The sequence below is a fragment of the Rhea americana genome, unplaced genomic scaffold, assembly GCF_003343005.1.
Source record: "Rhea americana isolate MKP2758 unplaced genomic scaffold, rheAme1 scaffold_75, whole genome shotgun sequence".
NCBI lineage: Eukaryota > Metazoa > Chordata > Aves > Rheiformes > Rheidae > Rhea > Rhea americana.
The window spans coordinates 3,563,297-3,579,193 of NW_028186923.1; positions in this window are offsets into that span (position 1 = coordinate 3,563,297).

Consider the following 15,897-nt stretch of genomic DNA (forward strand, 5'->3'; position numbering starts at 1 on the left):
CAATCTGAGCATCTGTCCAGTCCCAGAGAGTAGCAAAGTGCACTCAGGTTAACATATATAGCTGGAGAAGGACATGTTAGAACTCATGTCACTGAGGACCTATACAATGAGATTTTCCTCCATGAAGGTGTATCTGTGCCTTTGCTTACAATGCACCCCCTTATTCAAGGACCAGACTGGAGCTATTTGTTCCCTCCCTCCCTCTGAGTCTTAATTCCAATTCCAAGGTTTTCCACTGTAATTATTTCAATGGCATGTATAAGTCCTGCCCCTATTCTTTTGAGGGTGCCAGTCTGCACATGTTCAGTGCAAAAGCCTTATGTTTTGTCAAATCTGGCACTCTTCCCTGAAGAGATTGGGCCTGCGAAGTAGCTGGGAGGTGAATCCAAGAGGCCAGTGGAATTTTCCCTCCAACTGTTTTCTGCCAGCTGAGCCATGCTGAGTTTCTCAGGGAGCTACTGCAGTTCTTCGGACAGACTGCCAAACTCCCCTGTGTGTCCACTTGATCCTCACAGAGCTGGAGTTAAAAACAAAGTACCTACAGTGCAAGGAAAGTACATTGGGGTGGGGAGYGAATAAGGGATGGAGGGTGCCTGAGCCCGGCAGCATTCCTGCAGGTGACATTGAGCCTGCTTACAGGCTCTCAATACCACTACAGGACATGGTCACCACTGTGTTGAGCTCCTGCTGATTCAATGTGAAAACAGGTTTGGTTGTTCACCTATGACCTGTATTTCTTTTTAGCCCCTTACAAATGTTCTGACCTTGGAAAATTCTCATGCCTGCCATACTGTTCCTGCAATGTCTTGGGCTGTTCCATCGTCAAAGGTGCAGTGGTGAATTGATGGGGCATCAGTAAGGATGCTGTTGAGACCTTATTGGCTTTATGAAAGTAAGCTAGGAGTTAAATCTATATTTGGATGTTTTTCCTCGAGAGGGCAATTGCTGTAGGAAAAGCATGGCTTGTATCTGATTGCTGGCAGAGGATCATGAATGAAAGAATAAATGCATAAGGAAGTCTCTCTCTAGTAAAACATCCACATATCTCTTGATTTCTGCAGWCATATCCATATACTGGAATGAAGAATTCACCTGATTTCTTTAAATGAGACTTTCTGTCCCCACTGCTGGCTGTTTAGCCTGACTATTCAAAGCATCTTGAGATACCTGCTGATAGATGGGGACATAGCATGCTCAACTTTGCCAGGTCAAAAACAGGAGAGTGAACTTGGAGCCATGATAACACTTGTGCCCACCTTCTCTAGGCAGTACTAGGGCTCAGGATAAGGCATCCTTTTATTATGGCCTTACAATTTATTGGGATCATCTAATTTCAGCACTGGGCTTGGTCATAAGCTTAACCAACAATGTAGAYACACCTGACTTAATCACTGCTTTAACTTGAAATACCTGATGTCACCATCAGGTTACAAGACTGACAACCTAGAAGAGACCTTAGACTAGACTGCTGCTTAAAGACACCRGTAGGGAATTTTAAGATTGAACACAGCACTCTTGAGATCCAAGTGAGCTTGGGTCTCGTTAACCATGACTACCCTTCCTGCCTACCCTGGAAATGCTGTGATACAAACAATAATGCTGAATGATGAGTGCTCTGCRTAAGATACAACAGTTGTACATCTGCCTCCTTCATACAAATAGACYCAGAGCAGATTCGGAAGCACTTAGTGCTCTGACTCCTTAAAGGCAGATTAGCAGCACTGAATAGAAAACCTATTCTCAAGGAAGTACCTCTGGGAAGTACCTCTCTACCTCACACTCTGTCTTATCTGAGATCCCTTACCCAACCCCTCTAGACTGAAGTTAGGTTTAGTGAGGCATCTTCTACAAGGAAATATGCTATTCTCTTGTCCTTTGTTTTTTGTAGTGTCTGATAGTTCATAGCATTTAATTGAACCCAAATGCAAAATGTAACCTTTTTTTTTTTTATTATTTTTTAACCATACTGCCCTAAGATGGCACATATCTGAAATGTGATTAAGGCCTGGTCTGTTCAGCTTTTTTTTCCCCTCACTCACCTACAGCCATCAGTTGAAATTCTTCTCTTGGCATAATCTGTCACTTTATTGCTCCAAAGGTGCTCTGACTACTCCTCAGCTCATGTGCCTGTTAGTGTCAGCAAGAGGTTCTTCATTCTACAAAGGCATCTAACTGTTGTGCTCATTCTTAAATATAGCCCAACACGTGTTTGGAAGTGATGACTTTCAATGGGTAGGTTGAAAGGGCAAAGACAACCACYGCACCATCTAATCTGACCTAGTATATAACTTCCATTATAGCACAGATGGTTTTCATCCATTTGCTCCTGAACTAAGTTCCAAAACTTGAATTTGACCTAGGTATCAAGTTACCACATWTGGGAGGAAGGAGTGAGGCAATGCACTTGGGCCCTTCTCCACCACAGAGGGAAAATATGGGAGGAAAGGTGACTTGCRGATGGGCTTCTTGAAGCCAAACAGTTGAGGTGATAAATGAGGCAAGACTGAGTGATGACTCCTTTGCGTGAACTGCATCCAGAAGCAATGTTCTTTGACAACCTTGATCTGATTGTCCCACGATTGTCTGCACGGCAGCTAAATCTGCAACTGAGTCATAGGCAGAAGCAATTATATTTTAAGGATGTGCCCTTATTAGAGTATTATAGACACTTTTGCCTTTAAGGGTACTGCTGCCAGTAGTTTGTCTACGTAGTTCATGACCCGTATGAAGGGCAGGCAGTGTAGGTGCTACCAAAAGAGGAGACCTTTAGCTGAATTCTCAGGAAAGCCTGGGAATACAAGCTCAGCTCCTTTTCTAGCTGAGAGAAGAATTAGGTGAGATGAACATGATCTAGTGGCAACTTTACTTGCCCTAATGGAGTAGTTTGCCCCTGGAGAAGCCAGGAGAAGGAATCATTTTTGCTTTCTGTAGCAGGGGTTCCCTAAGAGGGGGTTTTAAGACGGGAGCATGTTGCTATTTTGTCTCATTTGAGGTTGTTATTTTGGAGTTCTGTTTGCTGAAAGAGGGTGTGATATTTTGATAGGTGCAGACAACAGGGCGAAATAGAGCATGTTGATAAAATATTATTGCCCACGTGTTCGTTTCTTATCTACTATTGCCTTATGAGAGCTTTCTGATAGCCAACGTAAGATTTTAGTAGCAATAAATGACAAATTCCTTTCAAGGTTATCGAGTCACTGTTCTGCAGCACGCTGAATGCTGTCTTCAAACCACAGCACTTGCTCAYGTGTGTGTCGGTAGGTGCCCAAGGCTGGCAGTTTCTCTTTCTGTGTTGGTACTAGAATCTACTGGGTTAGGAGGCCCCGGTGGTGAAAATGTCAGGAGGAGTCATGTGAGTTATAGCGTATAAAAGCACTTTGCTTCCTCTGGTCTCTAATAAAGTAGAAGTTTTGCCAAACAGCTCATACTAACACTTTCAGGCCTCTGTAACCTTTGCTTAATTGCACTATTGCCATAAGCTTGCATGGCTCCTTAGATACAAAGTGAGATAAGGTCCCTGCCTAGGGGAGCTTGCACTCGATTAGAGTGGTGAATTATGATATTGACTCCTGGAATTAAGATCAGAGGCTGATAACGTGGAGGAGAAGTGTTTGGGGGAGTGCATTGTTCATGTCAGTTCTCACTGCACWTGGGGCTGAAGCAAACAATACATCAATTTGCATCACTTAGTATATCCTGCTCACAACCATCTGTGCAAGTGGCTGTTGAATCACCACTGGGACCTTGGTGAAAGCTTAGTGTTCCTGCTGAGGCAAGATTAGAAAGTCAAATTGCACCAGAGGAGGTAAGCTGCTCAACACACAGGAGGTGAAGTGAGGGGAGCAGAGGAAGCGCAGTTAAAAAGTGAGATGAAAAAGAGATGGAACTTGGGGTTGGGCAAAGATGTGGCAACGATCTGCAGTCCAAAAGGCAGAAGTAAACTCTTTCTGGGATTTCCACAATCCGTTGGTTTGGGTGTGAGCTTATCTGCCTATGTTTGAAAATCACTGTACCTCATCACAGTATGTCCTTAAATACCTGAATAATGATATGTTTCTGGCCTTAGATCCCCCAYGTTATGGTTTCCAGCATTAAGAGGGGAAAGGAGTGTTTCTGCTTCTGATGGGGAGCTGGCTGACTAACACCATTCACAGATAGTCTTTCAAGGAGCAGACTGCAGGTGACCGTGTCCTACAGAGGGATTTTGGWCTAGACTATGTTGGTGAAATAGAGACAAATTCTAGTGGGCAAAAGACATTAATTACCTTGTAGCAGATAACCATATTGTAAAAAAAATTAACCTAYGATCTAGCAAAGGAAGACAGAACAGAGATGTGTGTTCTCTGYGGTGTAATCACTTGTCTGTCAGACTTAACTACTTTGAATAAATATTAGTTTCCCAGCCTTTGGCCCCTTTACTCTTTGAATGCATAAATGCCTTTCTGTTATCCTCTGAATGCTTTTGGATGGATTCCCAGAAGAATTTRCGTTGTGAATGGCTTTGTCACATGCCTGAAAGCAGCTGTCTTCTCCAGTACCGGTGGCTGATTACCCCTCCTGTGATCAGGAGAAATCTGGCTATGTATATTTGAAGAGCACTTGGGCAGTCCCACATGTCTGAAGTCGTGGATGTTTAGATGCATTTCTTTCATTGCTTGTTCACAGCTTCACCTAAAAGCACAGGCTTTTTCAAGCCTTATGAATAGGCATCATTCTTTGAAAGGACAATGGAACAAATGAACTTCCAAAACTTGCCAACGTGATTATCAGTTACATCGCAAATAGGCCCTCTGTTACCTCCTTAAGTTTTATTACGTAAATCTACAACATACAAGTTAGCGACTTCCTCTGGGAGAATTGTTACAACCACAATGTGCTTCCCTTGCATGACTTTTGTGCTGACATTCCTCCTCTGATACTGTAGACTTCCGAAGTCTTTGGCTGCCATGTGCTGTGGCCTGAAGGATGACACCGGTTCTGCCTGGTTGGTCCATCGGAGTCTTTTGGATTCCTTCCTGTTTGCAGAATTGCCAGCCAGCAAAGGAGCAAAATGTTTGCAGCTATGAGTTTAAGCTATCCTGGAAAGCAGCTGAGGGGTGGTTTGTCTGGCTGTGAGGGACCCATTCCCCAGGATCTCAGAGGGATTTCAGTTGGAGCTATGAAGACTGCAGTCCCCTGAGAATGTCGTTTCTTCTTTGGCACCTCTTGCTCCTGAATTTTGTTTGTATTTGACAACAGTTTGCTGATGAGAAAGAACTTCACGTTCCAAGAAGTATCAGTCGGGGGAAGGTTTTKGGGGGGGATTTTCATTTCAGGCAAAATATAAAGCAGTAAAGATTTTTATTGAAAAAAATACACTTGTGGCAGTCACTGGAGAAAGTCTGAGTGTCTTAATCTATCTGAGCCCTTTTCCCAAGCACATTTGATATAGCTTATTTCTGTGACCCCCTGTTTCAGCACGTGTGCAAAGTTCCTGGTCCCTGGAATAGGGGTCCATTTCTTATTTGGTCTCTTCTCCTCTTAATTCCCAGCATATTTTCAGTTCATAGCATCAATCATTTGCTATGTTAGCGAGCATTTGCCCTTCTGAAACTAATCCAGTTCTGAGTCTGTATCTTATCAGCTTTCATCTTTGGCTGGGGAAAAAAAATTAGAACACAGCAAGTTCATTCCAAAGCTGTATCGGTCATGTTTGACTGAATGTAATTCCATTCTCCCTTATATGAAATCCCTGCTATGTTTTGGGTGGGATGGTGTGTGGACCCTCTCTTTCCAAAGAGGAAGAGAGTTATCTTTTCTGGTTCAGCTAAGGTAATGAGGCCTTTTCTTCCTTACTACGTGAGTAAAGAGCAGCCAAATGATATGTAATTTGCCTTGAGTGACGAGTTCATGAAAYGTTAATTGAATACCTCAGTAACAGTTTTGCTGTTCTCTGAGTCCTGTGGAAATGCTGCGCTTGTCTCTGGGCAAAACTGCTGTGAACTCACCTGAGTTCACCCTGTAGAGGTGAAATACTGTGCCTTTATKTATATTTTAGGAGAAAAATGAAAGATATGTACTTTCCACAGTGCTGCAAAGGGCAGCAGCTCTGTGAGGGTCAAGTGAGCTCAACTGAGGGTCCCACTTCAGCTTTTGCTTATAGGTGGACACTGTTGTGGCTGGAGCATCCGTGACCCCCAGAGCCAAGTCTGGTCACGTGCCGAGGGGTTTGCATGGAAAGCGCTGAGTGCTGCAGCAGCAGTACGTATGCTCCCGCTGAAGACCTCTTCTCTGACAGATGCAAAAGTGTCTGTGTTGTGTGGAGGTGCTTTCAGACCCAACCATTGTTTTGGAGAAGCTGCAACAGGGTCACTGTGACAGTGGCGTTCAGAGACGCCTTGTGGCTAAGGAGATTCATGGGTTAGTGGAGTCTAAGTGGTCAGTGGTGCTGGAGAAGTCAGAGTGCATCCTCTGATGGGTTGGTAATGAAGTATATCCTTAGCAGCATGCTGAGAGTACTCTAGGAACAGGGAAATGGAAGCGAGAGCGAAGGCTTAACAAGCCTTTTGCTGCAGCATCCACAACACAGGAAAGGGATGCTTGGGGCAAAGGACAGCAGCCCAATATCCCCTTATAATTTTTTTTGACTTGCATTTTGCATGTTGCTAATTCGTAGAATCATAGAATCGATAAGGTTGGAAGGGACCTCTGGAGATCATCTAGTCCAACYYCCCTGCTCAGCAGGGTCACCTACAGCATGGTAGACAGGGTTGTATCCAGGTGGGCCTTGAAGATCTCCAGAGAAGGAGACTCCACAACCTCTCTGGGCAACCTGGTCCAGTGCTCTGTCACTCTCGCAGGGAAGGAATTCCCCCCTCACATTCAGGCAGAACTTCCTGTGGTTCAAAATAACTGGTGCACAGTTTTTCCAAGTTACTCCTGTGTTCCTTCTGCCTAGGATGAAACTTGTGTTTATTGCATGCAGAAAGCTTGGTAGCTGCTGTGCGGCCAACGGTGCCTGGCAAAAAGGTTACCGACAGAAGTGTGACTTGTTGCTACGCCCCCCACATTGCATAACACTTGCTGCAAGTGCGACTTCTCTCTCCAGGGCAGGCAGGTGTGTATTTTAAGGATATTCTGTGCATAGATAGACTTACAGAATTAGTATAAAGTGTAAAGAAGCACTATAATGCAAATACACTCACACATAGTGTATGTGCTTATACGTGTATCTTGTGTATCTGTCCATTTTTAATCCGACTCTTCTGTCTTTTGGCATTTCCACTCCATAGACACTTCAAGCACTTTCCAGACTCAGTTAACTTTTGCAAAGCTAACATCCAATATTGCTGCAATTGAAATTGTAAACCAAACATAAAGTCATAAACGTTTTTTAAAAGCTCAAGCACACAAATAGCAAGAATGATATATTACCTAAAATGAACGTTTGCCTGTGTGGGTCCATTTCATATGAGACATCAAACACATTGTGTGGCAAGATGTCCCCTATGACCTGTCTGGGCACTTTTGCAGACACAGGTCTCCCAYCTTATTCTGTGCTTGCACAGTTCTTTGCACAGTGGCATCCTGGCCCCACAGTGTAGTAACGCTAATACTCTCCTTACTTCTGTAATGTATTCCTAACAGTAAGCACAATATCAGCTGTTCTGAAAATAGGTAAAGTGCCATTGTAAACTTTTGCCTCCTTTTTGGTGCTGAAACTATTTCCTTATGTTCTTCTTTCTCTATTCTGCTCAGAAAGCTCAGCACAGAGACTGCGCCGGACATGAGAGTTAAAAAAGTCTCATGCTTAATGTGTTGTTTCCTCTTCATGTAAGCACACCAAATCTGACTTGCCTTTGCCCTTCCTTTGAAAACCTCCAATGTGTTTTACCAYGGTAATCATTGCAAATAGGAAAGAAATAATGGTAATATTTCCAGCCCCAGGACTTGGAAGCATAAATGTACATTTATGACCCTGTGGTCAATACGCAGTGCATGTTCCTGCTGATGCTGTCCTGCAGGTACCTGTGTGACCCCAATCAAGGGATGCAGGATGTCATTCTCCAGTAGGGTCTCACCTCAGTGCCTGTGGTGGAGCAGGCAGAGGACCATGGGAGCAGGGCTAGGGTGAGCAGGTCTTGATGAGGAATGAGAGTCAAGTGATGAAGGGGTGAGGAAGTAAAAAGTTTTACTAGGGATAGARGAGGTGTCCCAGAAGACAGTCAGAAAGCAAAGATGGGATGTTTCAAGGGAAAGGAACCAAAGGAGGTAAAAAGGGAAGGAAAAGAAAAAAATATTGTCTGTATTAGGAAGATTAAGGTTACTGCAGCTATACTCTAAGACAGGAAAGAACAAAGATAGAAAATGGACTAGAGAGGAAGCTGTGTGAAAACAGCAGAAGTTAAGAGAAGAGGGAGCTCACAGAAACAGAGCAAAGGGAAGATGGTGAGGAGCTGGGAATGTACAATGAAAAATATACAGCAAAAACCCTATAGCGGAAAAAAAGTTATTCCAGATACAGGAGATTTTCTTATCATCTTGTTCTGCAGACAAGATTCAAGTCAGGGGAGACAGAGGTAACACAAGCTATTTCTGATGTAGGCTGTTTGTCACTGCTAACAGAAAAAGAGCCACAAAAGATGTTCCATAGGAAATTTTTACTCAGAAAATTGATGAAAACACACAAAAAATGGATAGTGAAACCATGGTGAGAATGTGGAGCTAGGAAGATGAGATGGGACTAAATTAAACAGTTCACTTTTCTATGCTCAGCCTCTCATACTGGGTATTGATTTCAGGAGATTATAACTGAAAACCAGAAMTATTTCAGTAAATATTTCAGATTTTGAAACTATTTCAGCTCTGATTTTCCAGCTCTGAATTCTCTTGACTTCTGATTTGCAACTGTGTCTTCAAAATCAGTAGGAGTAAAAGCAGACCTTGAGGAGTTAGGACTGGCTCGTGAGCTGGAAGTAAAAGCCTGCCCACTTTCGACACTGAAGAATAGTAGTTGGTGCATACCAGAAAGATGTGTGTTGTACTGCTTGAGCAATACCTGGAAGGGAGGTCATATGCAATGGTTTGATCTGATGGAATTGCATAATATGACTGGAGTGCAAGAAGAATCAGTTACAAGGGTTTTTTACAGCATATAGTAATAAACTCATCATTGTGAAATTTCTTACCAGAATGTTTGACTCTGGATGTTTGTTATATAGCAGTTTTGCAAATGTTAGATGGGACTGGCACTGGAAGGACCCCGACAAAACCTCGTCAGCATTAGCATGGCTAATGAGATGAATGGCCAGTTCACTAGGGCTGACAAAGGAGGTGACAGCGTTTTCACAGACTAGCAGTGAAGAGTCCTTAAACAGATGCCCCTTGACTCCTGGGAGTCTCATTTGYGTTTTAGCACCTGAATGCAAAGAAATCAGTGTGGTATTTCTTTCCCTCAGGAACAGTTAAACTCCAATTAAACCCACACTCATATTTTATGAGTGTGTAGTTCCATTCTGCTTGTTTAAAGGAAAAAACACTCATTTTCACACCCAATTTTATTTAGAGAACAGGCCTTTTCCACCTATAAATGGTGTTCTTTGCTTTCTCCAAAGAAATGTAACTCTCTGCCTCTCTCTTGTTCCTTGTAAAAGAAACTAAAGTTTAGAATCACAACCTGAAACAAAGCTAGATGGATATTTTGGGCAGAGAGGAACCCCATGAGGTTCAACAAGGGCAAGTGCAGGGTCCTGCACCTAGGGAAAAATAACCCTAGGCACCAGTACAAGCTGGGGGCTGACCTGCTGGAGAGCAGCTCTGCAGAGAAGGACCTGGGAGTGCTGGGGGATGATAGATTGACCATGAGCCAGCAATGTGCCCTTGTGGCCAAGAAGGCCAATGGTCTCCTGGGGTGCATTAGGAAGAGTGTTGCCAGCAGGTCGAGGGAGGTGATCCTGCCCCTCTCCTCAGCCCTGGGGAGGCCTCATCTCGAGTCCTGTGTCCAGTTCTGGGCTCCCCACTACAAGAGACACATGGAGCTACTGGAGAGAGTCCAGCGGAGGGCTACAAAGATGATCAGAGGGCTGGAGCACCTGCCCTAGGAGGAACGGCTGCGAGAGCTGGGCCTCTTCAGCCTGGGGACGAGAAGACTAAGGGGGGATCTGATCAATGTGTACAAGTACCTGAAGGGAGGGTGTCAAGGGGATGGGGACAAACTCTTTTCAGTTGCCCCATGTGACAGGACAAGAGGCAATGGGCAGAAATTGAAGCACAGGAAGCTCCGCCTGAGCGTGAGGGGGRATTTCTTCCCTGTGAGAGTGACRGAGCACTGGACCAGGTTGCCCAGAGAGGTTGTGGAGTCTCCTTCTCTGGAGATCTTCAAGGCCTGCCTGGATGCAACCCTGTCTACCATGCTSTAGGTGACCCTGCTTGAGCAGGGAGGTTGGACTAGATGATCTCCAGAGGTCCCTTCCAACCTTACYKATTCTATGATTCTATTCTATGATATACCCTTCTCCGTAGGGTCTAGTCTCCAGAATTGTGGTGRCATTTATCACATGAGGGATCAGTCTACATGCGTACAGAAATCCTGGGAGGTTCCTTGGTCTGTAAAGCCTGTAAGTGCTTTGCTTATAGTTCCCTGGTTGCATCAGGGATTCATAGGCAAAGCACTTAGAAGGGAGTTTAAGGAATCACTGTAGAGAAACACTCAGGATATTTTAAGTATTTTAYGAAAAATGTAAATACAGCACAGTGAGTAAGAACTATGCAATAGAGATTATCCATGGTGAAGTGGAAGACTGCAGTACAAAGCCTATGAAACTACAGAAGTGTCACTTCTGTTAAGTCCGTCAGAGCCTTTGCCCATTCCTTGGGCTACCATCTAGAATTAGGCCACTAAGATGTGTTTTGTGTTTTCTCATTAATCTGTCAACACTCATGACTCAGTAGGGTAGAGATTCTAGTTTCTATTCAAGTTAATACATAATGTGAGATAATTAGAGCATACAGCAATGTAGGTAAGGATAGTATATTTCTACATGGTATAGCACTGGATACAGGTACCAGTTCAAGATGGAGAAAGGAACACCACTTCTTCCTCCTCTTGGTGTATCTGGGTATATAGGGTCTGCGAGCATGCTCTGAAATGCTCAGGCTTCCTGCTGGATTAGATTCTTCAGGCAGATGGGAGAGCACATGGTACCTAAAGGTTTTTGGCTAGGCATGAGTGGCACAAGATGCGGATGGACCTGGAGGTGTTGAAGAGCAAGGAGTTGTGCATCTGGGGTGAGATCACTCTAGGTTGCTGGTGTCTATGCATGAATAGGTATCTGTGCTCTTGTTATGGTCGATGCTGTTCCAGTCAATATTGTTCCTGCAGTCTAGAGAGTAATTCAGCCCACCCTAAAAYTGACCCCTGCATTTGACCAACTGAATTGCTATCTGGACTCCAAAGGCTGCATTGGCTGGGTTTCCACCTCTGTSTGTAGCAGGACTTAGACATTTAATATGCATGCAGATACGTAGAATCCAAATTTAATTTTCGTAGTCTGTGGACCTATTCCTACCTTTGGATACATTATGTGTGAAGGGTCAGTGTGCCTCTAAGGTACAAGGTACAGTCAGGTAGCAATTTTGACAATCTAGTCTTGAATTAAGGCTTAAGTTGGTAGTTAGCCAAATTTTAGTCATGTGGTACATCTTGGGAACTAGCTCACTGTGGACATAGCCCATTTGTGGATCTACCCTTAAAGCACAGATTTGTCCCATCTAACTTGGTTGTAAGTAAAATTGTTTCTAGTTGCCCTCAGCTCCCACTGTAGTTAGTAGAGAAAGTAAACCTGCACCTACTTATCTTGGCTATCTATTTTAGAAAGGATTAAATTGTTCTAATCAAGTGCTTATCTCTCTCCATTGACTCTCCATAAATTATATGGAGTGGTTGGAGCAATCAGACTTCAAACTTTGGCACTTCAGTGCAAGGTTCTGAAATTAAATGAGGGTTATCTAGGCCTTAGTAAGGCAATGTTTGGTGAGTACCAGGTGCTGTTGTGATAGAGAGCACAGCAGGAGACAAACATTGCCTAGACTACAGAAGAATCAAAAAGATAAACAAGGCATGGTGAAAAAGAGATTGATATATCTTCTTCTTAGGTGTAAGAAAGACAAACACAGAGAGTCTGCCCAGGAAGTATGTAGTCAGAGGCACATATATTGGTTTCTTGTGCTGGACGTTCAACACCAGTTCATGCTTCTGTCCTGATTTTTTTGCAGGAAAAAGCCCTAGAGATTTATGTGCAGATCCTTAATAACAGTCAGGCTGCTAAATTCGTAGATCACTCTTGTTCTGAGCCATTTTCTCATTTTTTTTCTGGTGTCTAGGGCTATATTGCTCCTCTATATTTTTTTTTCTAGATGTGTATAACTGTCTTGCCCAGTAAATTTGATCACCATGTGTAGTGCCTTTCACAGACATTGCTGTCTTTGCAATAAAAATGCAGAGTGTTACTRTGTCAGTGTGGCAGAAGGTCTCATCCAATGCACAAGAGTGAATTCCAGAACAATTTGCAATGCTAGTGCTGGAAGGGACCCAGGAGGCTATTTTTATTCACAACAGTTTGTAATTTTGCTCTCTGTTTCTTAGGAGCTGTATTAAAGTTTTGTTACCTTTTSAAATATCCTACTTTTCGTGTGTCTCATAAGCAGCTAATATCAACAGGGAAAGCGTAAGGTTCTTAGTGTCACCCCTTGACCAGAGAGGAAAGCCCAAAGATAAAGAGAAGAGGTCTTTACTTACCTTCATTTAATTTGTTTTAAAATAATAATAAAAAATCTGCTGTTAGGAGACCATCAGAGTTGAAAAACTACAATGCTGGGTTGTCCTACGCTGTGGTATGTGTTGTGCTGTCAGTGCAATACAATGGTATGAAGAGTGCCTTCATCTCTAGCAAATCCTTCGTGCAGCAATGGAGTCCGGAGTGGCTGATTTTTTATGGAGTATCACATCCTCCCCCACCAAAACTATGCGTTATAATGTGTTTTATAGCAGGTTGTCAGCTTCGTTTATGGCTGAGGCACTGGGACTGTCTGCAGTGTCTGCTGGAAAATTCCACTCCAAGAAATTCCTTTTTTTTTTCTTTTTCCGGTACCAATGCCAGGAGCACACTTTTCCTAGTATTATTTCTTTAATTATACTAATCAACAAATGTGATCCTCAAACTCCTGCTGATCTTGGACTTACCCGATTAAGCTGATGACTGATCCAAGAATGCTTAATCTAAAGTGAGAGGGTTTGTAGTAGTTTGGCAGTTTTCCAAGCTCATGGTTCCCATCCATTTTCTAATCTATATATTATTTACTGGAGACAAAAGAAAGGAAAATACAGATTTTCCTAAAAAGTGTTTGTATTTAAAAGTCCCACTTTTGCAATCATGTGCACATATGGTTTTATTTTACTCACAAAAGTAATCTCAGTGCCTTCACTGGACCTAAAAGCGGAAACAATTGCTCTGATGCTGCAAGTACACTGAGTCATCTTTTCCTACATAAGTACTTTTCTTTAATTGCAGGACTGATTGCATTGCTCACTTGTAAGCCTTTGAATTTCTTGTAAGGACTTCTTCTCATGGTGGTTAAATATGCTCTGCATTTAGGAAGAGCTTTCAAGCTGCATCTCTCCCTAGGGTAGTTTGAAATATGGGGATTGTGTGCAGGATTTCATCTGATCTCGGTGGGATCTTATTGCTCGAGGATCGGACGCTCTTCCTGCGGCATGTTAARCAATATGAATACCTCTGGCACATGTTTGCCCTTTTAGGCTCCTCCCGAACGAGTGGAAAGCAGGCACTGTTTATTGGTGATGTCATTCTTCAGCAGTGTCCTTGGGTGAGCCATCAGGYTTTACAGTTCCTCACGTTCCTTCTTCCTCCTTAGTTCTGCTCCTCCTTCTGCCCCAAACTGAGGAATGCTGTACCAGGCCACAAGCAAACACCACCATCCGTCTGCTCCTGGCTGTGTGGCGTGCATGGCTCCATCAGCTGGTGTGTGCCAAGGATATCTTTTGGCTCCAATGCTGGAGGCAGGGTAGGCAGCAATATGGGTAGCTTAGATCTTAACCCCAGCCTGTATGGCATCATGAGGACTTGTACGGCTGACAGAGGCATGAAGGAGCTCTTGCTGATGAAAATTGCAGGAGTGCTATGAAGCAAAATTGTTTTATTCTTCCTTGAAATGAGATGGCAAGCCCTTGTGATCAGTCAGGAGGTCTCAACCAGCAATTTAACCTCCAGAGCCCATTTGCAATGCTTTAGACGTTAGGTGGTTTAGGATATGCTGAGGAGATAAGAGAGGTCCTTGCTATCCTCTGAGCCATGTCTAGGCATTGCCTGGGAGATGCTGATTGACGAAAGCTGAGGCTGTGCCAGGAAATGTGTTAGCAGTTGAGCACTGATGATGTCTGTGCGCCAGCGCCTGATCTTCTCATTTACTGATATAGACATAGTCTTTGGGGGCCTAACCCAAGTCTTTTGGCCCAGATCCATGAGATATTAAGGCTTCCAACTGCTGCTTAAACACTTTCAATTTGTTGTATGGGAGCCTAATTACCTTGGTAATTACCTATGCCTTTGAGAATAATGGAAGAGCGAGGTTCTTGTCTCTGGGRTGTTTTCACTTTGCAAGTTGCACTCTTTCCCTATCTCATATAAAATCTCAAGGGAAGCTGAACTTCTGGTAATGAAAAGAGGGCTTTACCAACTGAGAATACATTTCCATAATAAGGATTTGAGAATTATAAAAAGAAAACGTCAGAAAGATGTTTATTTGTGATTAACAATTCTGTTCCCATACCTGTGCTTGGACTCTAAGGGAAGGGGAAGTATTAAAGTATTTTTCTGAATACATAGCTCTACCTCCTCATCACTGGGCTTTTTTTTAGCAAGTAAATTATTCCTAGTTATGGCTAGGATACAATTCTGTATCAGTTTATCCTTTATCTGATTCTCCTGTATTGAAAGTTTTGTTGTTTGGTGGGGTTTTTTTTTTTTTTACTATACTGTACATGAAATACGACCCATATAAAGAACAGCTGTATTAATAATTATCTAGTCTTTTGAATCTTAACATTCATTATAAAGGAGATTGTATTGCTACATGTCTCCAAATTTAGGCACCTAAAATAATGCGCAGCAGCAGACATTTGTAACTCCTGGGTTYTGGTCCCGCCTTGGCAACTGACTCTTGGGTTTGGTCTTCAGGCTGAATGCTTGCTTCCAGTTCAGCCTCACCAAGGGAATGAGYGTGTTTGCTGCACTGCTAAATCTTTGCCTCTTCTGCACTTACCTAGATACTGGTTTGCCAGAGTGTGAGGAAGTGAAGGCTATAGCCCACTTCTTAGTACACCTGCTGGATTCTGCTGGGCTCCATGAGGAAGTGATGCTGTTCTGACAGGAGCAGAAGAACCAGTTCTGCCAACAGCAAGCTGCTGATCCTTGCTCGGCACCATGTTAATGTTTGCCTGAATTTCTTCCATTCGCAGCTCCGCTCCCCTCTCCTCCATCCCTGATCTCCCCCACCGCTCCAAGACATGAAACCTTCGCAACCAGGAGAAACAGGCTGAATCTTTAGTGGATGGCTTTGGGGTTCAAAAGCCACCACTTCCCGTGGTCTACTGGGGTGGAGGGGGAAGGATCTCACACTCACCTGCAGTGGAGGGGCATTTGGCTGCAGCTGGGGCTAGTGGGCAACCAAACCAGAGCAGTGAGTGTTGGGTGGCAGGAGACACGCAAGTGCCTGACAGTAGAGGTTGGGGCAGAGTTATTTTACACGGAGCTGGGAGTCTTGGAGATGGTTGTATACATTAGATATAGAAGCAATGAGACTGGCTTGGGAAATTACAGTGAGAGAGTTCATTTGAATTTG